This window comes from Crotalus tigris, unplaced genomic scaffold (assembly GCF_016545835.1).
Source record: "Crotalus tigris isolate CLP2741 ecotype Arizona unplaced genomic scaffold, ASM1654583v1 scf7180000017666.379230911805:20528666, whole genome shotgun sequence".
Lineage (NCBI taxonomy): Eukaryota > Metazoa > Chordata > Lepidosauria > Squamata > Viperidae > Crotalus > Crotalus tigris.
This window is the reverse complement of record NW_024096552.1, coordinates 13,616,209-13,643,231: the sequence shown is the minus strand read 5'-3', so window position 1 is coordinate 13,643,231 and position 27,023 is coordinate 13,616,209. Positions and strand designations below refer to the sequence as shown.

The 27,023-nt window shown below is 35.3% G+C and overlaps 1 protein-coding gene across 4 annotated transcripts in view; it reads left to right on the top strand.

Annotated features, from left to right (window-relative positions):
• POU6F2 (POU class 6 homeobox 2) overlaps nt 1-27,023 on the top strand; it is a 379,459-nt gene that overhangs the window by 272,334 nt on the left and 80,102 nt on the right. The gene's annotated exons all lie outside the window — the stretch shown is intronic.

Genomic DNA, 27,023 nt, shown 5'->3' with positions numbered 1-27,023 from the left:
GTTCTAGGTTGCTTCTCTCTTTGGTTAGTTTCCATCCATTGCTTCTTGTCTAGTCTTCAAGTGCTTTGGAAAATAGCTTGACTCCCTCTTCTTTGTGCCAGTCCCTGAGATATTGGAACACTGCTATCATATCCCCCCTCGTCCTTCTCTTCATTAAATTAGGCATACCCAATTTCAGCAATTGTTCCTTATATGTTTTAGCCTCCAGTCCCCTAATCATCTTTGTTGCTCTTCTCTGTACTCTTTCTAGAGTCTCAATATCTTTTTTACTTTTATGGTGACCAAAACTGGATGCAGTATTCCAAGTATGGCCTTACCAAGGGATTGTAAAGTGGTATTAACACTTTGTGTGATCTTAATTCTATCTGTCTGTTAATGCAGCTTAGCACTGTGTTGGCTTTTTTGGCAGCTGCAAGCATACTCCTGACTTATATTTAAGTGATTGTCCACTAGGACTCCAAAATCCCTCTCACAGTTGCTACTATTGAGCTAGGTACCACCTATACTATACCTGCGCATTTGTTTTTTCTTGCCTAAATGTAGAACCTTACTTTTTTCACCATTGAATTTCATTTTATTAAATAGTGCCCAATGTTCAAGTTTGTCAAGATCCTTCTGTATCTTCTGGAGTGTTGGCTATTTCTGCCAGCTTAGTGTTGTCTGCAAATTTGATGAGTTCCCCATCTTATCCCTTCATCCAAATCATTAATGAAGATGTTGAAGAGCATTGGGCCCAGAACAGAGCCGTGGGGCACCCTATACACACTTCCCTCCATGTAGATGCAGTTCTATTGAGGACCACATGCTGAGTACAGCCGGTCAGCCAGCTGAATCCATCTGATGGTGATGCTGTCTAACCCACATTTTTATACCTTATCAAGTAGTAGTTTGTAGTATACTTTATCAAATGCCTTACTGAAGTCCAAGTAAATTATATGCACAGCATTCCTCTGGTCCACTAATTTTGTCACCTGGTCAAAGAATGCAATAAGATTTGCCTGTTTTTGACAAACCCATGTTGGCTTTTGGTAATGACTTTGTTTGCCTCTAAATGTTCACTGATTCGTTGCTTGATTATCTTTTCCAAGATCTTCCCAGGTATTGAGGTCAGGCTGATAGGTCTGTAGTTTCCTGGATCCATTTTTTTCCTTTTTTGAAGATGGGAACTACATCAGCTCTTTTCTAGTCCTCTGGTAGTTCCTCAGTGCTCCAGGATCTTTGAAAGATATAGTTCAGTGGTCACCCAGTGGCATCTGCCTTTTTTAATTGTGTTCATCCAGGGGCTATGGAGGCTTCCATGACATTGCCACAATTATTTCTCCCTTTTGTGGACATGGTTGACATCAGCATACTAATCTGGTGATTTCCTTTTGGAGTCTTAGCGATGCTGAGAATGCTGATAAATGCAGTAACTAAAATAGTTGGATGCTTATTCTCCATTATATTAATGCATTCATGTATCTTTAAAAAATGTGATCAATTCTCGTGCTCTGAGATTATTTAAACAGGGATTCATAATCCATGAGCTAAAAGAAATTATTGCCTACTTTACCTTAGGGAATAAAAAGAAATAAAAACATGAAGAGATTTCAAAATAGTTCAAAGTTAATTTCCAAGGTAAAGGTGCAAAGCAGTAAATTCTAAGCCTAGCACTATGAGGCTGTAAAGATGACTACATTGAGGATCTAGTTAACTTGGGGAACCGTTATTTTTTAAGTCTTCCCAGCCTTTGTAGAACTATCCAAATGCATATATCACATGCACATAAAAATAGGCAGGATTTCAATCACTTTATCATGACTGCCGTGTTGAGATTCTCTATGGACATGCCCCTGGATGTCCCACTACATGGAATCAGATTTTTATCAATGTGTAGATCTTTTTACCTCTTTTCCAAACTTCTATGGGCTGTGGTGGAGATAAAAAGAAAATAGAGAATGCTTCTAGAAACTTTTTGAGGGAGAGGGGGCACCCAATGTAGGTTATCATCCCTAACCTCCATAAAGTGACAGTTAACCTGGAGATTACCTCTGGTTAACCAGGGGGAATTAGTTTAGCTGACATGGTTAACTAGGGAGAATTAGTTTAATGTTGCATAGCTCCAGGTCTACTTTGAGTTAAAACTAATCTTCTGGATTTGTTCACCTGGACAGGATGTTTGGAGAACATAATAGCTCCCTGTTCATCTGGTTTATGTCTTGTGTGATCAAGGCCAATAGTTATGGTAGTGAGGAGTTTCATTCCCATTTTTCAGCACAACCGCTTCCATAAACATGATACAATATGAAACCAGAACTCCCTACTATGAAAAGTTGATATGAAAAAATCAGTGTGTTCCTCCAATGTTATGCTGGCATGTAGCAATGCACAATGATTTTTAAATTAGCAGCAATTAGCATCAGCAATTATCTATCAGCCTTTTAAAATAAGAAATATCAAAATAGTTAATAAGAGAAATATATCAGTCTTTCTTTAAAAAGTGCTGTCTTATTTCTAATATTCAAAATCACCACAATGGCAATAAGACAAGATTTTTCAAACCTTGCAGTACCATGGACCACTTAAACTTCAAATGGGATTGACCTTGTTCATCACCTTGATATCACGAATCTACTCCAAATGATGCAATTTAATTAAAGCTAAATTGAAACTCTTTAATAATGTAGTGGCTTTGGAATAGAAGACTGATATAAAGCATCTTCCCTATAAAGAATTCCCTTTGAATTGGTTGGCATTTCTTGACAAAGGTTAGAAAATTTGTTCCTGGTTTGTTTATTCTGAAAACTGAAGACATAAGAAGATAACCTTGTTGAAGGTGGATGGTAAATGTATGAGTGCTTAGAAAGAATGTATTTTCCTTATGAAACCTGCCTTCTTTTTTAATATTGCTGTTTATGGTGGATTATCAGATAATTTGATTTTTTTTAAAAAAAGATTTTACTATTTAAGAGGCATCAATTTCAATTCTGAATTCTATACACTCCTTCTTTGAACTTGTTGGCACGATACAGTTCTTTGTTCAGAAACCTGCTCAATTAAATTGTATATGTACATATAAAAATGGAACAAAGATTTATCCCAAATAATGCACATAATTTTGCTACCAAAGAACCAGGTTCAGCTTTGTGTTAGGTGTTTAAACCTCAGTGCCCCAGAGTTAAAATATCATCTCACCATTTTCTCCTGCTCTACCTAGTCAAGCTATCTGTCTTCAAAGTCTAGAATGCCATCTCGTGAGGGCTGTGATTTTCCTTGTGCGTGCAAGGCTTAACTTTTGTTAGACATGCCCTGCATTTTATTTTTCACTCTATCTGGCTAAGCCAGCTTCTTCAGGCAAAGTAGAGGGACAATATTTTTTGGCTTAGTTATAAAGTGACCACTTACTGACATATTCTCATGTAATTGGACTGAACCAGCTAGATAACACCTTATAATGATGAGTACTCAAGAGAGTGCTACAAAGGTTCAATAAGAATATTGCAGGTTAGAATAGGAATTCAAATGTTAAGATTTATTTCATTCTAAAATGAATCATTTTCCAAAATGTTTCAGTTTTACAGAATTGTCACAACTATGAACAAGGGAAGCATGTTTCAAATTTTTCCAAAATGCTGAATGTGATCTTTTTAGAATCTTTATTTACTGCACATGGTTATTCTGTAAACAATTATTTGAATGCAGTCAGTAGAAGAAACTCTAACCATTGTTTCATATTTCACACATCAAGATATTTTTTGTGTGGGATCTTCAGAAAACATTATTGCATCAATTTCCTTTTGCCAGAAGGTTAAACCTATATATAGTGTCTACAACAGGGTTGTCAAACTGGCGGCCTGCAGACCAGATGCGTCACATGCAGGCCACATCCACCCCAGCTCCTCAACAGCAAAAAAGTCACGATACATTATGTGACACAATCGAGTTTGACACCAGCGGTCTACAAGAAGGCTATTAAGGGTGAATAACAAAATATGGTATATGATGACTAACATACTTGCAGCAGATGTCAGATATAGGTACATAAAGTGAGATTTGTATGGTGATATCATTGTGTTCATTCATAATTGTTGTATCATTCTGGCATCCTATCAATCACTTTGGGGTAGACTAGATCAGGAAACAGTTTCCATAAATATTACAACTACTGTACAATTCATTGAAATATTCTATAATAACAGAATCTTGCGAGCCTGATTGTACTTTATTTCCCCTCTCTTTATCTGTGTGAATCAGGGAGGAACGTGCCTGAGTCTCTTCTGAATAATATCTTGTTTTACAAAGTTTAAGGAATATTTCAGCTCCCTTTGCTTATATAATCACTTTTGTCTAATTCCCTCAAGGCCATCTCCCTGATTTTCTACAACAGCATTAAATCTATTTGACCAGAAACTGAGAAACTTATTGGAAGTTGAAGTTGAAGGGTGCTTTGTGAATGTTTTTGAGAAAGAGAATTTGACCTGAACATTGATCAGTGATTAGTGAAGTTACTTTTTGTAACTATGACAGAAAGGAATTATCTGTGAAAAATTAATTATAGAAATAGAGGAAGCCTAGCATCTAACTACATCCTACCAAGAGGAAATGAAATGATCATAAATATGTAGCTGTCTGCCTGGGAATAAAGGCAGAAAGAAGTGACCTGAGATTTGCAAATCTCTTAGACAAACTGCAAGCACCTGGGATTAAGATTTACTTTGTTTCCTCTCTACCTCATCTTAATTTTCTATTAACGCTCACTGCCCCCTAGTGGTTAGTATATCTAAAGGTCCTGAAGATTCAATGCCATCAAATTCACATAACACTATAAGAAACTTTAATAAATATTTGCAGCATCAAAATGCAGTTTCTAGTGTCTTTCATAGAAAATCATGACATTCATTGAATAAATTCAACAGTATATCATCAGTATAATTTTACTATGTAATATTAACACTGAAAATGCAATGATGCATTAGAAGGCTACTGAGGTAAAATTAATAAACTTGTGAACCAAAAACATGGTTAGATGTTTGCTTTTGTGCAATGCCCAGTTTGATTCTATGGAGTTCTATTCATATATCTGAACCATACACATCTGGGGGGAAAAATAACAAAAAGAAAGACCATAGTTAGATGGGGGAAAAAACATCCAACAGTTACCTGCAAAAGCCCCATCAGAAAAATAGGAGATTCCCCAGGGATGCCCTGAATGTAAAAATATTCTGAACATTCTCAGAACTCAGTTATAAAGTTCCTTTTTGTTTTTGAAACTGACACAAAATAAAGCCAGTACAGGAATGTGATGAGTGAATAAAAAAAGGATTATGTTGGAATGGAAAAATAGAGAAATGAAAAACATTAAAACAAGAACTACAATAACAAAATAAATAAATAAAAGTATAGATAGCCAAAGCAGATTTTCCTTCTGATTAAATTTTCATGCTAATCTTAAATAATATATTTGGCTGCTAGATATTTTATAAAAATAAAAGCTAGATGAGAAAGTATAGTTTTAAATAAGGAAGAACACCTATATAGATGTCCACTGCAGTTCCACTAACATAAAAATATGACAGCCAGCAAGCACTACAGTCAATACATTTACTGAAAAATAAAAATAATGCTCATGTCAATATGTATTGATACTTTCAGAAATTTATTACAATCTTTTAGATATGGAAGAAGCAATAAAATTGATATAAATCTAAAAAAGGATAGGTTAAATTGATTTATTGTGAATGTCTTTATTTAATACCTTCTCATTTTAACCATACTATGAATATATTTAAAATATTTTGACACTACTTCCCATTGAGAGTGATGAATTTACAATTAAAAAGTGCAATTAGTGTAAGGACCTACCTCAACTAAACTCCTGAAACAGGCATTGCCTCAAAAGAAGCTAGTGATTGCAGGGAAAACAAGGCAAGATCTGGAAAAAACCCATGCAAGCAGTGTAATAAAAGCAATATTATTACTCCTCCCCCCCAATGTCCGTTTGAATTCCAGCCAATCCATAGGTGGCATAGTATTTTGGTAACTGGCTCAGTTTGCGTGCTCCTCAAGGTCTTTCTCGCTTTCATTTCCAAGTACCAACTGTCTCCTAGATAAGGGAGATACATTCTTTCTCCTGGGGGAAGGGCATAGTGGCAAGACAGTGCAAAGTATCCGCCTTCCAACAGAAGGACAGGCCCCAAATGGTTACAAAAGTAGGTACTTCTTGGGCACCTGACATACAGCCCACCTAGAAAAATGATGTCCACCTGCAAAACACAAAAGTGAGAGAGGGGGAGAAAACAAACAAAGCAATCACATTAATCAGGTTTGTAAGATACTTAGAGTGAAAACGTTTAAGTAACCTAGGCCCTCTAATGCATTTTTTGTAAACCCATTCATTCTGAGAGGATGGAAGATCCTTCCAAGCCACCAAATACTGTGTGGAACCATGATGTTTGCATGAATCCAAAATGTCTCGCACTTCAAAATGTTGTTCCCCCTCTGTCAGTGTGGATGTAGGCACCAGAGGTGCTGGTGGTCTAAGCTTAGAAGTGATCTTAGGTTTGAGTAAGCTACAATGGAAAACAGGGTGGATTTGTTGTAGGCTCTTAGGGAGCTCTAATTTGACAGTCACTGGGTTGATAGTGTGTTTAATAGGAAAGGTCCCAACAAACTTGGAACCCATTTTTTGAAAGCTTGTAGAGATTGCAAGTATTTGGTAGAGAGATACACCTTGTCTCCAACCTTAAAAAGTTTTTGCTCCACCTTCCTTTTGTCAGCCTGAGCCTTATAGGCTTCTCTAGCCTCATCTACTACCAACCAGGTATTTTGCACCTGTTTAATCCTCTCTTCCAAAGAGGGAATGTCAGTTTCTTTAGTGGGTAATTCAGGCATGGGGACAAATATCTGACCATTTGCGACCTAGAAAGAGGTGAAACCCATACTCGAATGCACAGCATTATTATAAGCAACCTCAGCAAAAGGTAACAAATCAGTCCAATTATCTTGTTGATAGTTGATAAAGCATCTAAGGTACTATTCTAGAACTGAATTCAGTCTCTCTGTTTTCCCATTCATTTGAGGATGATGACTAGATGAAAATCCCTGACTAGAACCCAAAAGATTCAGAAAAGCTTTCCAGAACGTGGAGGTGAACTGGACCCTCTCATCTGAGATTATTCACTCTGGAGCTTCATGAAAACAATAGATGTGTTGCACAAAGAGTTTAGCCAGAGTTTTGGTTGGTGGGATCTTCAGGCAGGGGATGAAGAGGGCCTATCTAGAGAATAGGTCTATAATCATCCAAATAACTATATTTCCAGCACTTTTGGAAAGCTCCACAATAAAATCCATAGAGATCTCTCTCCAGGGTGCTGAAGGGCTCGCTACCAGCTGGATAATAAATGAATATATGAAAATAGATAATAAATGAAATGAAATATGCCTTAAAACATTTTCTAATGTACAAAATAAAACCAAGAGAAAAATATAAAAACAGTGAGTGAGAGCAAAAGTTTCAGTTGAGAAATACAGATAGTCCTTGACTTACAACCATAAACGTGTCCACAATTTTAGCTGTCAATCATGACAGTTGTAAAGTGCCTTACCACATGACTACACCTAATTTTACAACCTGTTTGCCATGGTTATTAAGCAAACAAGCAGATGGCACAGTTGTTAATTGAACCCATTGTTCGCTATAAGATTATTTTTTGGAAGAAACCACAAGTAATTGGCAATTTCTGGCAAAAATATTGTAAATCACAGTCACCTGACCTTGGTACACTGCAACTGTCATATATCCATCCAGTTGCTGAGTGCCCAAAATACAGTCCAAGGCAGTGGGGGGGGACAGACAATCAGAACTTCAAAACTGGATCATAAGTAACTTTTCGGAGGGTCCATTGTAAATCAAGGATTACCTGTAAATATCTACAGTATTAATAGAGCTTTCCATTGTTTACATACATAGAGATCTCCAGCTAGCTTAGAAGCTGTCTGTTTGGAAGAGGAGAATTTTAACTGAAGTATGAATGTATTTAAAATATTTTGACCCTACTTTCCATTGAGAGGAATGAATTTACAATTAAAAGTGAAATTAGACTCAATAAATGAAAATACCGTCCTACCTGAAACCATAGAGCCACCGATAGAGGTTGATTATGGACCTAACTTTAACTTAGCAGTAGATAGTTTGATTGATCAATCGACTGATCAATCAATTTTAAGGCTTCTTTTCACAACCACTTCAGTGAATGATGATCAATGAAAAAAAGCTTACAGTATTGTTGACATCCAGCAGCATACTTTCTCCTGAGTCAACCACCAAGTTGTGTATGTGTTAAGGTCCAGATGCACCCTGAAAAGAGATTTAATCAGGGGTTCTGATCAACACAAAATTCATTGGCAAAAGAGAATAAAAGAGAGTAAAAGATTCATTGTGAATATAGTTTTCCTGTTTTTCTGAGATAACTATATTAATAGTGTCTATTCTTGCTTTGTCATTCCTATGATGTGGTCTCTTAATAGTGAAAAATGAAAAAGCATACACTATCCTATTATACTTTCTTTCATATAAGTAGCAGAAATAAATTAACTTTACAAATAAACTAACTTTTCAGCCCATTTCCTCCAGCTCTGCCATTTGAACTGATTACGGTTTGAATGTTTTTCTGCAAGATTATTTAACAAAATAAAATGATGTTTAAGAAAGGGAATGTATATGAAACTTTTCTCTTTCTATAAGAAATGTCTATGCCAAGACACTGCCTATCCAAACATAATCTCATTGCATTTGGTTTTTTTTTTTTTTTTTTAAGAATCACAGGGAGACTTGATTGGAATTAAGTTTAAAGTTGAAGAAATTAATTTTGTAGCAAAACAATTGACATTGTCAAAGTACTGGAAAGAAATGCAAACCATTATCCAAAAATAATTGTAAAAACAAAATTTAAATTAAAATCTTTGTTTTTTCTACTTCAAAAGTAGAAGTATTGTTCCAGAATAAAATAAAAATAAAAATATAACAGAGTATTAAGATTTATACTGACAGTTGCAAAGGCAAATCTGGCTCAGCAATAGAAAAGGGAAATTTTGCCACTATCAGACCAGGAAACCAAATTTGGGGAATATGCAGCCATAACAAAATTAATAATATACATCCAGAACATAAGCTTGATTAAATTTAAGCAAGAATGGCTTATATATAATATGCCACACAACAAGCCAAACTCAGAAAGTTAAGAATACAGTTCTTATGGGAGAAACAATTATATAAGACAGCCAATTTGGTGTAGTAGTTAAGACACCAGACTAGAAACTGGGAAACCATGAATTCTAATCCTATCTTGACACAAAGACACAAAGTGAGGTAATCTTGGGCCAGTCACCCACTCTCAGCCCTAGGAAGGAGGCAAGGGCAAACCACATCCAAAATCTTACAACAATGCCTCAAAGCTCACCCCCAAAATTGATATAAAGATAGTGAATAGAGGCAATTTCAATGATTATGAATATGCAGCAGATATCAGTTGGGTACAATGGGAGGAAATTTAGAACTATATACTTTATTAATATAGTTTTATTGATTTTTCTTTTTTCTTTACATGATTTTGTAAAGAATTTACAACGTTAACAATGGTAATTAGTGGTGATATTAATATGAATATCATATTTACAATTTAATAAAGACCTTTAATTATTTTATAACTAGTATATATTGCTACTACTACTATATATTGAATGAATGAATGAGTGAATGAAAGAATGAAATTATGAATTTTAAATGTTGTGATAATTATGAATCCATAATGTCTGATATTTTATTCTTCATCCAGTTTATCTTTTTCTGTCATCTCTTTTCTACTTCTCTTTTGAATCTCTTTAAAGAAATACTTTGCAAGCACTGTTCCTGTGCCAAATGTGGCTCCATTTTTTCCCAACCTAATTTTTACTTTAAAAAAGAGAAACATTATAAATTGTGTTGTCATCCTCCTCAATGAATTATGCATTTCCCATTAAATCAGGTAATCCTTTGGAAATTAAGAGCTAACAATACAAGACCTTGAATGAGTCTCACCATTGTCTGAATTAGCTCAAACCATGTTTACCAGGGAGTTGTGGGTGACCATTTGTCTTCGTTCCCTCCATCTATTGTCAACAGTACCTGATCCATATAAAGAAACAATTTGCTATGGCCATAATGTCAAATGTATGGTTGATGCCATTCACTAATATTTGGGTGTAGACAGCTCATACCCACATTTTCCCTGAACTGCTCGGGATTAAGCCTTGACTGAATTGGCAGTTCAATACATGAGGAATCATACAACCACATTTGAGATTCTCAGATGCCAAATTTCTTCACACAAATAAGAAGCTGACAACATATTTTTGTAGCACAATATTATATATACTGTGTCTTGACTACTTGTGAAATGGTTTAATTAATGGATGCAAGAAAAGAAACAAATAACAATGTTTTTTTTTCTAAACCAGAATGTTTTGAGAATGACTAAGCACTCCTGGAGTTTATGAAATTTGTTTAAGTATTAATGGGCTGAGTTAAAACCAACCATCTTTTCACTAGGGTTTGATTGACTGAGGTCTTTCATACTTGACGCTCGGATTTGACTTGAAAATTCTGCCAAGTCTTTTACTCTGAAATTTATCTTAATTAGATCTGAAAGACCTGCCACAGCAGAATAGTCACACCGATTAAAATAAAAAACAGGAGAAATTACTGATCAAATTAATCATAATGTCGGGTTACAGCTGTAGGTCTGATGTAATTTGCCACTCCAGTGACTTACATCAGCCCAGGCATAGGAAAAAGAGCTGGTGTTACGCTGATCCGTAACACCAGCCAGCTTCAGGCAGCCCATCATGACTTTCATTCCATTTGTTCTCTTGGCTTAGTCTGACCTTAGTGCAGCCTCTAGAAACACATAAGGCCAAAATAAATAAAATAATATGAAATAAAGAAATGAAATATCCTCTATCATAGTGATCATACAGTACTTATGAAATATATGGATTTGTTCCTTTTTTTCTCGTGTACTATATGTTCTCCAGAGATCTTATATCCCACACATACACACTCAGACCCACACATAGAGACAGAATTCCTGAAAAAAGTAAAGAGTAACAGCCTTTTCAAAAACTTATTTTGGAAACAAACATTTTAAATGAGTGGTGAATAAAAGCACATGGAAACCAGGAATCCTTTCCAAGATAATAGGTGAATAATTAGATCTGACATCTCATCTAGTCTGATGGCTTGCTTGAACATTCATTTAGAAAACATACTGTAGCAATTGCATACACTTTATCATAGAATAAAATAGCTAGAAAGAACATGGAAGAGCTCCAGGGAAATCATTAAAACTACAAATAATTTCGGAGGAACTGTGAATTGTTTCATTAAGTTAATGTAAATATTTATGTACAGCAAGAGGAGAATCACTCAAGATATTTAAGTGAGTCATCTCTGCCCAACCCCAGCAATTGAACTGTTGCTGTTCTAGGCACACATTGCAATATTTCAGATGACAGATGCAAATCTCTAGGGGCAACCTTTTCCAGTCCTTTGCAACACAACAGCTCTGGAGCACTTCTCTTATTATGGGAGAAAAACAATGTCTGAATCATGGAAGAAATATGAATTTGCACCATAGTTTTAGATTTTCCTGAGTCTTTTTCAAGACTGCAAAGTCATAACCTTAGGTGACCATAGATATGCAGCAAGTCCAACTCAAACTCTGTTTATATGTCAGAAATCTTTGTTTATCTATTCCACTGAATACCCAAATAAGAGAATTACTGGAATTATTTATTCTAGTGAAAACTAAAATAATAATAATCATTACTATTATTTTTAATATTATTCAATTTAGCTCCTTTGCAGGCCAGTAGAGAGGCATATAGTTTGCTCATTGCTGCAAATTTACAGCGAGGGCATGGGAGGGAGGGAGGGAGGGAGAGAGAGAGAGAATTTTGCTATGCATATATTGTTATCTATTTATGGACATTCAGAAAGCAATATACTTATATATTGTTACTCTGTATTGCAGTAGGATAATTTAAGAATATGTTCTTTTTAAGAATAAAAAATAAAAATATGACAGCAGTTTCAAAGCCATGTTGAAGAGATGGAATATATAACAGTACCATGTTATTGCCAAGATTCTGTCTGATGATCCCAATGAAGTAAGCACAGTGAGACATTCCAATCTCTAATGCAAAACTTTATTGAACACACCATATTGGCACTCTTGAATAGAAAACCAGCTTTGGTTCAATTGGCACCACATCAATATATTAAAAGTATAGAATCTCCTTTTCCCCCTGACAGCAAGGTCATATTAACCAATTAAACTTCAAGCCATTATGAAAAAGAATCTTCAGTTCTCAAAACAAAATCGTGGATAACCTTGGTTCCCAGGCTTAGCAGTTTCCACCTGCAAATGCACATTCCATTCTTCCCCCTCCCCCCTGTGTCTGTAGGCAAGCCAGAAACAGAAATGGCCGAAGATCATGAGGTTTCTTTGAAGCTTGACAATTATATTCTGCTTTTATATTCTATATGTGTCAAAGCAAGAATATTCAGTATTAGCAGTGTTTGAAGTGTTTCATTAGTCGGAACCTTGACAACATGTTTATATTTATATTCTATACATTATCTGAATAATATCTATACTTTTTAAATATTCTACACTTAATGAGTAAATCATTCTTACATTTTTATCCCTATATTACACACTAAGCAAATAACAACTTTTCTGAGATGATATAGTGCTTGCAAGGCTAAAATTAGATTTGAAATCAAAGTCTGAACTGTTAAACTACATCACGTTTTTTAATATACAGAAAAAGAACCCATGAATGAATGAATGAATCAATGAGCGAACGAGCGAGCTTCTCTAATGCAAAGGAAGTCTAGTTCCTGTTACATTCAGCTGTGTAAGAGTTTATAATGTTTATGAAAGTATCTGAGTTCAGTATAAACTCTGAATAAATATAAGAGGTATTTCTAATATAGCCACAGTTTGCATACCTATTCTATTATTTTAAGGCTATTAATCTCCAAACACAAAGAAAGCTTTCTGTCATATATACCAGAGTTCCCCAACCTTTCTGGGTTGGCGGCCTGGAGGAAAAGGGAGGAGCAGAGAAATGTGTGTGAGTGAGGCGCCAGCATCTGTGTGCATGTACAAGTGGACCATGCACACCCACAGTGGTGCTGGTGGCAGTGCTGGTGCCTGTGCAAGCAGGACACTAGCACCTGCAAATGGGCCACTAGTGATCCCACACATGGGCAAATGGGCCACTAGCAACCGCATGATATTGCACTCCTACACATGCACAAATGGGGATGTTAGCATGAGTGGGGGGGTGTGCGCACACATGTGTACACTCACCAGCCATTCCCATGGCCCGCTGGCCAACAGGCCACAGTCCAGTACCAGACTGTGGACCACAGATCGGAAACCCCTGATATATACCATCCTTCATTATTTCCTCTTTTTTCTTTTTTTAAAAGCATTTTCTTAAGCAAGAAGTAAAAGAGTTAGTTGATAAGTGACAAACTAAACAGAAGTTCGATCAAAATTCTAAGACTAGTTAACTACCTTTGGGTCACATGGAGTGACAAAGAGTTTAGAAATCCCTTGATCTACAACACAAGGCCCTGTTTTCATCTTGCCTCCATATTAAAAAACACAATAGAAGATGGCATGACATAAATAATAACAATGCTTTAACGAATAGAAGATTCTGAGTATTAGTATAGAAGTGTTACAGCAAGTGAGTAGTTGTCTTTATATTTTGCTTCAAAACAAAATACAGATTAGAACTAGAGAATATGTGCAATACTGCACTGGGGAAAATAGAACTGTTAAAAAGAATATACCAATAAAACATAGAGGGATGGAGAATCCAGGGGAAATGAGCATACTTTGAAGCCCTAGGGAACTTCTGCAATTCTGTGTGGATCGTAGCAAGTTGGGCACATCAAATATAAAACAGATCTATCTGTTCATGAAACATCAGGATTCCTCTTGCCAGTGTTCATCACACTTGAGAAGTATAGGAGGAGAAAGCTCTCAAACTCTGGAAAAGCACAGACCAAAATCAAAAACATTTTACAATATATGAAACACTGAAGACCTGGGGGAACAGAATCTGTCTGTCACTCATCACTAATGATCTGGCTGGCAACAGCTTCAATGAAGCAATATATGTGTGTAAGCAGAGATCTATTATATGGGGCATTGAAAACCAATCTATAGCACAGTCAAATGATGACAAAAAACACTGGTCATGTTCCATGGGATAAGAATATGACTGAATTCAGTTGAAAGAATTCTGTGTTACTAAAAATACTGACTAGTGAAATCACTGTTTTATTATTATTATTATTTATTAGTCGTAGAAGCACAAAAAATATCTCTAGTTGGTACTTAACTTTGCATCTTGTCTACTAACTGTATGTGTGTACACGGGATAATAATTGCACTATTTTTTAATAGTTTGGAAACACAATAACAAATTCATTTGCATAAAAATGTCTTTGCTTTTCAGCAGGTTTAATCCATGAAAGTTTTTTCCAAGCTCAGCCAGACCAAATGTCTGAAAAATTATTTGCAAGTAACCATGCCTTGGATTTTTTTCCTCATATTTTAGTGTGTACTTCATGAATCAATTATACTTTGTATGTGTAAAATACCTTTTGTTTCAACATTTTAAAACATTAGCTGGTAAAGTACTTGGACAAGGGCTTGATAATACTTTCTCTTATATTCTAAACACATCTCAACTAAATAAATAGAATAACAGAGTTTGAAGGGACTTTGTTGGTTAGTCCTGTCAATGCTGCTAACATCAGATGATTTTGCATTGACAACAGATGGAAATGTAGCCATCTTTTACCTTTTGCTTTTAGAGTTAGATGATGCTGGGAGGGGGGATGTGAACGAGAGTCCAGCTAGACATAACAACACTAAACCTAGCTTGAGAAACAAGATTATTGTAACCAGAACTGATAAGGAATTGGCGGGCTAGAGAACTGGAGAGGAGGCCCATGCTTCAAGCTAATTGGAGAATGTAATTGATGACTGTTAATTGAAGGAGGGAATGGTGCTTTGATACTATGTGCTCAAGGGAGGGGAATCCAGTTTTTGGCTTCGATTATGCAGTGCTGATATTATGCTACTCAAAATAAAGATTCTTTAAGATAAACAATGCCTCAAAGCTCTTTTGAAGAGTTTCACCTGTTGGGAACCATAACATTAAGCCAAAAACTCCAATTTTTTCCTAACTATCTTGGGATCCCAAGCCCCAGTTGCTGTCCCTAGAAAGGAGAGATAAACAACGCCTCAAAGTTCTTTTGAAGAGTTTCATCTGCCGGAACCATGACAGTCCAACACCCCATACAAGCAGGAGACCCTAAAACATTTCTTTTTTAAAAAAACAAATTTTATTGGTTTTTTGATTCTTAGAACAAAGTGCTTGAGACACACTGTGGTGCTGGGATAATCAAACATCCAGAAATAAAACCATATATGAATAATTCAAATCAATACATTAAACATTCCCTCTCTATTTCCCTCAATTAGCCTAATACATTTAAAATAATCCATTTCTAATTTAAATTTCTAAAAATCCTAAACCTGTTTTAGAGCTTTGTGAATTTACAATTAGCATAATCAAGTTTGACTTTAAAGAAACAAATTATCAATTTAGGTATCCCTTCCAAATATATTCTAGATCTCAATCTCTTAAAACCTTAATTTTATCACATATCTCATTTATGTCCTCTTCCACTACACAATATATCTCCTAATTAAAGTAAAATATTAATCTATCTTATACATATATAATCCATTAATCAATCAATCTCTTTAAGATAACAAAATAACAAAATAATATCAGACCTTAAATCATTTCAGCCCATTGGGCCAAATTTAAATTTCATCCAGTTAATTATCATACCTAATAACATCCATATTATCAGACAAGAACATCATCTTGCTAATCTAACATAATTAGTTATTAAATCAATCCATATCTAAAACACCTCTTCAGTTTTCTTCATTCCATTACATAATAGTTTTCATACAAATAAACCTATTATTCCAAAGATTACATTCTAATTCTATTTAAAATATATATTCTAATAATCACCCATTTTTCTTTTACTTCTAACTCTAAATCTTAATCCTTAAATCAATCCATAATTCTACAGTGCCTTTAATCCATCACATATAATTTTGAAATTAACTTTTCAGTCTTATTCTGGCCTCTTTTTTGTGCCAGACAGGTTTCCATAACAAAGCTTCCCTTTCAGTCAATTTATTGCTTGTAGTATCATTTGAGACAGTAAGAAGCATCCCGTCCTCTGCATTGGGCATCTATTTCTCTTATCCTTAAAGCTTCATTGCTTTAAAGGCTCAAATCTCAGTCTTTGATTTTTCTGATCCTCAAAGGTATAGATGAAATGCTTGTAGGGTAAAATAAATTCCTCTTTGGTCTCAATTAAATCCTCTTCTAGTATATTTTGGTATATAGAATGGTCAGATGTTGTCTGAAAGTCAGTTTGAAGGTTTGGAATATGGCTTCTGACTCTTAATTCTGTAGAAATTCCTTTCATTGTAGCACATATTTCTTCAGTAGCCTCATAGATCTTTTCCAATATAAGTTTATAGTTCAATTGTGAATAAGGTTTCTCCATTTTAATAATAATTGAACAGAGTCCCTTTTTTCTTTTAGTGGAGGCTGTATTCAATAAGAGTAAAGTAGTATCCAACCTCACGGTTCCCACAGCTGCATCCACTTATCTTTTCTCTTCAAAAGTAATTTGAAGGCCAAGTCCATCTCATCTCCAAACAGTAACCAGCAGTTGCAATATTAACTTTTTGCCAGTAGATGTCCTCAATAGGTTAAAAAAATTTTTCCAGACACCATTTTTCCCCTTTTTCTATCTTTTAGAGAAAAAGATGGAAAAAGAAACAATTTTCCAGTATAGTATGATAGTAGAACTCTTTAAAAAAAGGTTTTTTCTGTATCCCAAAGTAGATAAGAATAAAGTGTAGTCTTTAAAAAATTTTATTTTAACCTTTTTGTTCAGCGCCTTTCTTCCCACACATACCAAAGCTGCTTTTTCAAGACAGAAAAACGATTCCAACAGAGATTTTACAGGCAAAAAAAAAGAACAAAGTAGGGTGAAGAGAGGAGGAGAAGGGGTCTAACCTGGATCATCCGCGGTGGGTCTATTCATGCTTAGATGTTGCTGTGACTTTCAGCTGGTGCAGCAGGGTGATCAGCCATCTTACAGGACAATCCTGTGCTCCGTCGGCCCTCAGGAAACAGCTGGAGCCACGAGAGAAGCTGCCGCCCTCCCACAGTCTCCAGCAAGCCTCTTCCTCGGTGGTCACCCCTCCAGGGTGACTTTCTACCCACAAGGAGTCTACCAGCAAAGAAAAACCCAGCCAGTGTGGAGACAAGTCTCCAAACGCGACCGGAGTCACTGTGAACTGGAACCGGAAGTCACCCTACAACATTTCTGACAGATGATAGTCCAGTGTCTCCTTGAAAGCTTCCATTGATGAAGTTCCAACAACTTCTGAAAGCAATCTGTTCCATTGGTTGATTGTTTTCACTGTCAGAAGATTCCTCCTTATTTCTAGGTTGAATCTCTCCTTGATCAGATTTCATCTGTTATTCCTTGTCTGACCTTCAGGTTCTTTGGAAAATAGGTTGATCCCCTCCTCTCTGTGACAGCTCCTCAAATATTGGAACACTGCTATCCTGTCTCCCCTGGTCCTTCTCTTCACTAGACTAGTCATGCCCAGTTCCTGTAACTATTCTTCATCTGTTTTAGCCTCCAGTCCTTCTAATCATCATTATTGCCCTTCTCTGCACTCTTTCTAGAGTCTCAACATCATTTTTACATCATGGTAATCAAAACTGGATGCAGTATTCTAAATGTGGCCTTACCAAGGCATTATAAAGTGATATAAACACTTCACGTGATCTTGATTGAATCCCTCTGTTAATACAACTTAAGATTGCATTGGCTTTTTTGGCTGCCGCTGCACACTATTAGCTCATATTTAATTGATTGTCCACTAAGATTCCAAGATTCCTCTCACAGTTACTGCTATTAAGCCTGGTTTCACCCAATCTATATGTGTACTATAGGTTTTCTTGCCTAAGTGTAAGACTTTATTTTTCTCTACATTGAATTTCATTTTATTACACAGGGCCCAGATCCATCTGAATCTTGAGACTATCATCTAGGCCTGCCAGTATCATCTGCAAGTTTGATAAGTTCCCCTTCTATTCCCTCTTCTGAATTGTTTATGAAGATATTGAAGAATACTGGGTCTAAGATGGAACCTTGTGGTACCCCACTGCTTACTTCCCTCCATGTAGACACAGTACCATTAAGGACTACTCATTGAGTACGGTTTGTCAGCCAGTTACAAATCCATCTGATAATAATGCTATCTACCCCACTTTTTTCTAGCTTACCAAGAAGTAGGTTGTCATCTATTTTATCAAATACCTTGCTGAAGTGTATGTATTTATGTCCAGAGCATTTTGCTTGTCTATTGATTTAGTAACTCTGTCAAAGAATGAAATAATATAGGTTTGGCATGATCTGTTTTTAACAAGCCCATACTGACTTTTAATTATTACTTTACACATTTCTAGTTATTTGCAGATCTGTTTTTGACTGTCTTTTCCAGTATCTTCCCAGATATTGATGTTAGGTTGATTGATCTATAGTTTCCTGGATCCATTTTTTTTCCTTTTTTGAAGATGGGAACCACATCATCTCTTTTCCAGTCCTCTGGTAGTTCCCTGGTGCTCCATGATTTTTGAAAGATATGGTACAGTGGTTCTGAGATATCATCTGTAAGCTCCTTTAGAACTCTGCGATGTAACCCACCAGGTCCCAGTGATCTGACAGGGGTTCTCTTTTTTTTTTCTTATTTTAACTTTTATTTCTGGTCTGTTTTTTACAGTTATGTTTTTGATAGGTTGGCCTATAATTTCTTTTTGTGTGAAGACCGATGCAAAGAATGAGTTAAGCAGCTCTGCTTTCTCTCTGCTGCCTAATACTTCCTTGCTGTCTTCTCTCTTTAGTGGATGAATTGTTTCCTTGATATTTTTCTTGTTATTTATATGTTGAAAGAAACTTTTTTTTATTGTCTTTGACTTTTGTTACAAATCTTTGTTCATTTTGAGCCTTTGCTTTCTTGACTTTGTCTTTGCAGATTCTGGCTATCTGCTGATATTCTGCCTTAGTTATGTGTCTCTCTTTTAATTTTTTGCATTTGTCCTTTTTGTCTTTAAGTTTATCAGATAGATTTTTGTGCAGCCATGCTGGTTTCTTCTTAGATTTCTTGTTTTTCTTTTTCAGTGATATTGTGTTGGTCTGGGCTCTTTTTTATTAGAAAATTTTATTGATTTTTTAGTTTTACATTTAAATATTTGAAAAGCAATGTGGCGGCTGAGTTGGTCAATAATTCAATAACATACAAATATCTTTAGTACAGATCTCAAACTATTACATTATGTATTTCTTCTCTTTTCCCCTTGGTATTTACTGTCTCATATTTAAATTAATACAATTCTTATTATATCGATTCAATAAAAACAACTTTCTTACATTTATCAATAATTTTTAGTTTATACATATTCTTGTTGTTTTAACATTCAATATTTTTAGACAATCAATGTCCTAGTTAGTTTTTCCCAATTTTTAGTTTCTCATTAATATTTAAATTTAACATTTAATATTTATAATTTCCAAATTTTGAATAACCCCAATTCCCTTTATCGCAATTCATCACATGATCTAATGTTCAGGATATATGTCTTATCTATTTGAATTCTCACCATCTTACATCAACTAATTAATAATACAATATCAAATTCTTATTTTCTGATAATTTCCAAATATCTTAAATATAATAACCAAAATTTCTCTTATTTCAACATTTAATGCTTCCTCTCTTTTTCTCTTAATATCTACTGTCTCATATTTAAGCTAGTAATTTTATTATTACCACTAAATAAAAACATATTTATTATATTCATCAATAAATTTTTAGTTTATATATATCTTAATTACCTTTACATTTGACTTTTATAAGCAAATCAATGTTCAAATTTAACTGATAATATTTATACTTCCAAGTTTTAAATAATCAAAATTTTCTTTATCTCAACTCATAACAGTATCTAATATTCAAAGTACACATCTTATCTATTTGAGTATATTCTATTTTCATTCTCACTAATAAGTCAAAACCCCAATTTTCTTTAGTCTTATTCTAGCTTTCTTTCTTTACCAAGTTGTCTTCCATGTCCGTGCTTTTGAGTCATCAAATAAATCTCCCTGTGTTGTTATGTATATTGTTTGACATAGAAAAAAAACCATCCTGTCGCCCTTTTTTTGAGAGGATTAACAAATCGTCTCTCTCTTTTTCCATCTTGATGTAGTTGTCCTGAACTGTTTATCTTCTCTTCAATCTGTTCTTCTTCTTGATCCTCAGGTTTCTTCTGATTTATGTAGAAAGTCTTTTCCCTTTTCCATATTGTCAATCCCTTTTCTGGGTTTTCCATTGCCTGTATTTGTTGATCAGTTGAATCTTCTGTCAAAATATTTAATTGTTCCACTTTTTCTGTTATATTCTGTGTAGTTGATTTTTTAGTTTGTATGTCTGGGCTGGCATCTTGTTCTTTTCTGTAACCTCTTATTTCATCAGTAGCTTTAAGAATAGTTTGATGAATTGCTTTCAACATAAAGAGAATTTGTTCCTGATCTTCATCCATATTCTCTTAGTAGTGTATTAAGTTAAAAGCTTTACAATCAGAGAGTGCAAAAAATTTTTTGTCTCTGAGTATGGAACACAGCTGGGCTTCTCACAGGTGATATCTCAAGGTTACATAAATCTTATCTATTGTCTGGGCTGCTGGCCAAGTCTCTTTTAAGCAATAACAAGTTGTAATATCAGGTTTAGCCACAAGATACCACCCCTACCATTTAAAGTTTTCTTTTAAATCCAAAGTTTTTATAATCTTTTCAGTTTTCCTTCTTTTCTATAAGTAAAAACCCAGATCTTCAATAAGGATAGAAAATCTTTTAGTCCACAAACTTTAAAAAATAAAATTCCAATTAAGATCAAGTTATTCTTGCAACATTTTAAACTCCCCTGAATAGTCAGTCACCACTGTTTCTGGAGGGAGGAATAAAATGTCCCTTCCTTCTCCATGGGGGGAAAGTTCTGTAAGCAGTTTATGCAGATAAACAGATAATTAGGATTTAAGAGAGGTAGATCTCACCCAGTCTCATCCGCACTGCTTTATAATTGCCTGGTGGTAAATGTGACTTCGGCTGTCTGCAGCCTAGTGACGAACCATATTGCTATGGTTGGTCCTTTGTCCGCCAGTTTGGAGGGCTTCCCCGGATCAAACGGAAGGGTTACCACCTGCGATCAAGCGAGGATCCCCTCCTTGCTGGTCACTTTGACTTTGACTTTGACTTTGACTCTTTCCAGGGTTCCCCAGTGAAGCGAAACTGGATGTGGAAGATGGAGCACGTCAGCAAACTGGAAGTCCTAGTCTGGGCTCTTAAGATCATATTTTTCAGAGTTTCCCAAGCTTCTTGAGTTGTTTTCCCCTTTTGGATTTTTATCCAAGGTCTCTTTCCCAAGCACTCTCTGAGTTGTTAAAATCATCTTATTCAAAGTCTAATACTATTTTTTTTATAAATATTTTGATTGTTTTAAATATAATCTCCATAATATTTGATAAACAATATTTGGTGTTGTCTGAGTTTAAATGAAACAATCACTAGCAATTAGTTTCCATAATCTATAATCCGCATAGTAGCTTTGCTTGATTTTCTCTTCTTCCAATAATATTCTCTTTGCCAACCTTGAATTAATTATTGTTTTAATTAAGTATAAAGATTTTTCCAACATTTCTACAAATAATAATCACATCCCTATAATGTTTCTTTTCTATCTAGACATCTTGATTCCTTGTCATAAATCCTGTTTACAATTCTTATTTAAATTTGTTTTCCCCACAGTGTTGAAAACGTTCTTACTAGTTAAGATTTTCTCAAGGTTGATTAAATTTAAATATTTAAGTCTATTTTCTTCATACAAGCCATCCCAACACTTTTACATTTCTCATATCTTAAAAAATAAAAAAATAAAAAGCAGAAGAAAAAAAGAAAGAAAGAATAAGAAAATAGTATACTACTTAAAATACATATCCTTCTTAAACTAATATACATTTATTTCCCAAAAAAATCTATTCTTTTTAACCATAATTAAACATATGTTTAATCTTTAAATGTCCTTTATATTAACCATCCCAAACATGTTTATGTTCCTCATATCAAAAAAAACAAACCAACAAATTAAAAAAGAAAGAAGAAAGAAAAAATATTATATTATTTGGGGGGTTCATCTCTCTTAAACTAAAATTCATTTATATCCAAAATATTTCTATTTCTTTAATTATATTCAAACAGATGTTAATTTTTAAATATTCTCTCTGATACATCCCATCATCTAATTTCTTAATTCTTACAAAAGCCTTTTTCTTTTGCCAAACCTCTTTCCTAATCAATATATTCCATTTGATCAAAAAGTCTTTCCATGGTCTTGTAGATGTTGTTGTAGATATAAGAGGCAAATTAACTAAAATGTCTTTGTGGAGAGATTTTACCCCTTCATATTCATTGAAGATCTTTTCCTTACTTTCTCTCTTGGTTTCTTTTTTTTACTCTTGATAGCTCTGCAATCCATTTTGTTAGATCTTTATTCTTGTCCTCAGAATTATTTTTTAATCTTAGAGTATAAGTTATTTTTTCCATATCCAATATTTTTTGTACGTTTTTTCCCACTTGGGTTAGATCAGTGGTTCTCAACCTTTCTAATGCCGCGACCCCATAATACAGTTCCCCATGTTGTGGTGACCCCCAACCACTTATTACATTACCGGGTGCCATGGGCTTGGCCAAAGAAAAGGGGGGAAAATGGCGGACAGCCTTGTTTGGCGACCCCTGTGAAATGGTCGTTCGCCCCCAAATGGGGTCCCGACCCACAGGTTGAGAACCACTGGGTTAGATCATACTTCCTTGTGCTATTAAGTTCCATCTTTAAATCTCTTCCCTATAATTTACATTCAGTTGTCTGCTTTATGTCCTCTCTCTCTATTATTGTTTTCTGAGAGTTTTTTTATTGTAAAGTTAATTTGGAGATGGGTTCATTTATATTTCCAAAGTTATTTTTAATTTAATGGTTTAATTAAACCATTTTAATTAATGGTTTAAGGTCATTGTTGTTTGAATTAGTTGCAACATCTCATACATCTCCTCCTGGAAAGTATTTGTTTCTTCTTGATATATTAAGTAATAAGTAATAGTAGTAAAGTTGGAAGGGACCTTGGAGGTCATCTAGTCCAACCCCCTGCTCAGGAAGGAAACCCTACACCATTTCGGACAAATGGCTGTCCAGTCTCTTCTTAAAAACTTCCAGTGTTGGAGCATTTACTGCTTCTGGAGGCAGGCCGTTCCACTGATTAATTGTTCTCACTGTCAGGAAGTTTCTCCTTAGTTCTAGGTGGCTTCTCTCCTTGATGAGTTTCCACCCGTTGCTTCTTGTCCTGCCTTCAGGTGCTTTGGAAAATAGCTTAATTCCCTCTTCTTTATGGCAGCCCCTGAGATATTGGAATACTGCTATCATGTCCCCCCTTGTCCTTCTCTTCGGTAAACTAGACATACCCAATTCTAGCAACCGTTCCTTATATGTTTTAGCCTCCAGTCCCTAATCATCTTTGTTGCTCTTCTCTGTACTCTTTCTAGAGTCTCAACATCTTTTTTATATCGTGGTGACCAAAACTGGATGCAGTATTCCAAGTGTGGCCTTACCAAGGCATTGAAGAGTGGTATGAATACTTCACGTGATCTTGATTCTATCCCTCTGTTAATGCAGCCTAGCACTGTGTTGGCCTTTTTGGCAGCTGCAGCACACTGCTGGCTCATATTTAGGTGATTGTCTACTAGGACTCCAAAGTCCCTCTCACAGTTACTACTATTGAGCATGATGCCACCTATGCTGTACTTGTGCATTTGGTTTTTCTTGCCTAAATGTAGAACCTTGCTTTTTTCACCATTGAATTTCATTTTGTTAGTTAGTGCCCAGTGTTCAAGTCTGTCCAGATCCTTCTGTATCTGAAGCCTGTCTTCTGGAGTGTTGGCTATTCCTGCCAGCTTGGTGTCGTCTGCAAATTTGATGAGTTCCCCATCTATACCTTCATCCAAATCGTTGATGAAGATGTTGAAGAGTACTGGGCCCAGAACAGAGCCCTGGGGCACCCCACTACACACTTCCCTCCATATAGATGCAGTTCCATTGAGGACCACTCGCTGAGTACGGCCGGTCAGCCAGCTAAGGATCCATCTGGTGGTGGTTCTGTCTACCCCACATTTTTCTATCTTGTCAAGTAGTAGGTTGTGATCTACTTTATCAAATGCCTTACTGAAGTCCAAGTAAATTATGTCCACAGCATTCCTCTGATCCACTAATTTTGTCACTTGGTCAAAGAATGCAATAAGATTTGTCTGGCATGATAGCAAAAAAACCAGAGTTTTCCTTTCTCTGCAAACAGCTTTAGAGTCACAGTTAGGTAAATGTTTGTAATCCAGAAAGGCCAGATTGTTTTTTTCTAAAATTTATATTTCTCATTTTGTATATAGCCCAGAGTGTTTTCTTTTTTTGTCACAGCTGTTCTCTATTATTAAAACTTGAAGGTAACAAAACCAGATTAACTTTTCTTGGGCCTTGTCAATTCCTGGTTAGAGCAGCTGTTGTTGTAATTTTCACCCACCACTAGATGTCAGCACCAGTTCATTTTTCAGTTTTCAAAATAAACAGTTTTCTTCTATTTTCATAATTTAAATTGAAAATGTTAACAGATTTCACTTGTTTCAAACGTATCCAAATTTAAGTCTTGTATTCATTTCATTTCAGAATATTTCTATCCCCCATAAAATGTTTAATTTGCCACTTCTGTCTGTAGGAGGGTAGAGCAAAGGTCCCCCTCCTCACTTTTGGAGGTTTTTTGCTTCTCAGTTTTTTTTTTCCAGGAAATTAGTTAATAAGTAGAATAGAGAAAATTGATGTTCTTACCCAGATCCAAACACATTGTTTACAATCAGCTAAAAATAATGCTTTCGGGCTTCAGTTGCTTGTAGCTTAGGCTGGACTCTGAAGTTAGGCTAGCCTTTCTCCTGTTGGTTTCTGGAAGGCTTTTCCCAGACCGATCGGGTTGGCTGCCATCTCTCTGTGGTCCATGGGACTTCCTTCCTTCTTTTCCCCCTCTTCGGGGTGACTTCTGACCCATTTAGGGTCCCCTAACAGGCAGAAAATTAGCCGTAGGATGTGGAGCCCCATGATCCCTCAGCTGCTGCACTATTGCGCAAAACTGGAAGTCTCCAAAATCTAATACTCTGTTATCATTATGTTCTATTACTTGTGTTTGCATTATATTGAATTCTGTATGACATTATCACTCTTACCCAATGTTCCTGCAGTTTCAACTCCCTCTATCACTTCTTCTCTGTTTGTGAGAATTCCTCACTGATTGAATCCAAGGACAATGGATTACATGGGCAACAGAGTGAGTAGAGGTTTGTTTTTAAAGCAGATTCACCCTTGCTTTCAAGCTACTTTTGGTCATCCTAGTCACAATGTTTGAACATTAGAAAGGATCTTTAGTTCTACCGCTGTCACACTGGATATTTGTGTGATGGTACAGCTGACTTTGTTTAAGAGTTTGCTTTGCTTTGCTTCACTTCTCTTGGCTTCGCTTGAAAAAGTGTGAAGAAATCTCTTGTACATCTGCCTGTTCTCCTTTACAATTGTTAACTATATAATCTTCAGAAAGGGTAGTCACTATTCTTCACAAGCTGTTCTTATGTTGATACAAAATCTACTTTCCCTATTTAATTGATTTATGATGAAAAACAAAATTACAACCACTTGTGCTTTTCCTGTGCTAATGATAGGAAGACAGAGCTGTTTTTCTTCAACCAGGGACCAGATTAGATTAGATTCAGATACTAGATTACCCCAGCCTGTACTGAGCTATTCCAGAAGCTCTAGGATCTAGTAGTTTCTATACATCTCTTTTTGAGTTATTTTCAGTTGGAGCCTAGAAATATTTAACTCTGAAAACTACCCTAAGGAAACAGGATCAGATGCTAATTTGTTTTTACAGATATTAATTTTTTGAAGATTTTCTCAGAGCTGATCACTGTGCTGTCAAATGTGCTAATGAAAGGCTTTCCTAAAGTTAATTTTTCCACTTGTAATACAATAAACAAATTTACTTTAACACTTGAAAAAATCCATCCATACTAAAAAATATCAGTTGCTTAATCCTAAAATTAAAGGTTATTGCATGCAAGAAGAAATAATTACATGCTCAAAGTATGGCAAAAAAGAAAAAAATTTAATATGTAGGTATTTGTATAATTAAAGACTAATCAAGCATGAAGGCTGCTGACTAAACCAGAAAATGAGATTGTTGGCAAGCAATATTGCAATGTAAATGCCATTTTTGTTTAAGGACTGAAAAGCTGAAGGAATGATATCCTGAAGAGATTAAAAGCAAACAGCATTGATAATAAATATTTATCAGATTTCAAATGCAACATGATATTTTACATGCAAGATATATTTGCACTGAACTGTTCAGTCCTTTTTCAAGGCCTGCTAACACTTTACTTTTAAAAGTATGGAAAAAGCAATGGGGTTTATCCATTTTCTGACTACAAGATTTTGCACTACCCACGTATGCATTGTTAGAGCAGCATATTGGCAACTGGGCCATCTATATAAAATATGGTTTTATATATATCTAGTTTATATTTACTCCTTAGGCTGTACTGTATGTGGGCAGTGTGTTATCTAGTGCTGCTTTTCAGCTTCTTCCCAAAGTTTCTAAACAAAAATTAC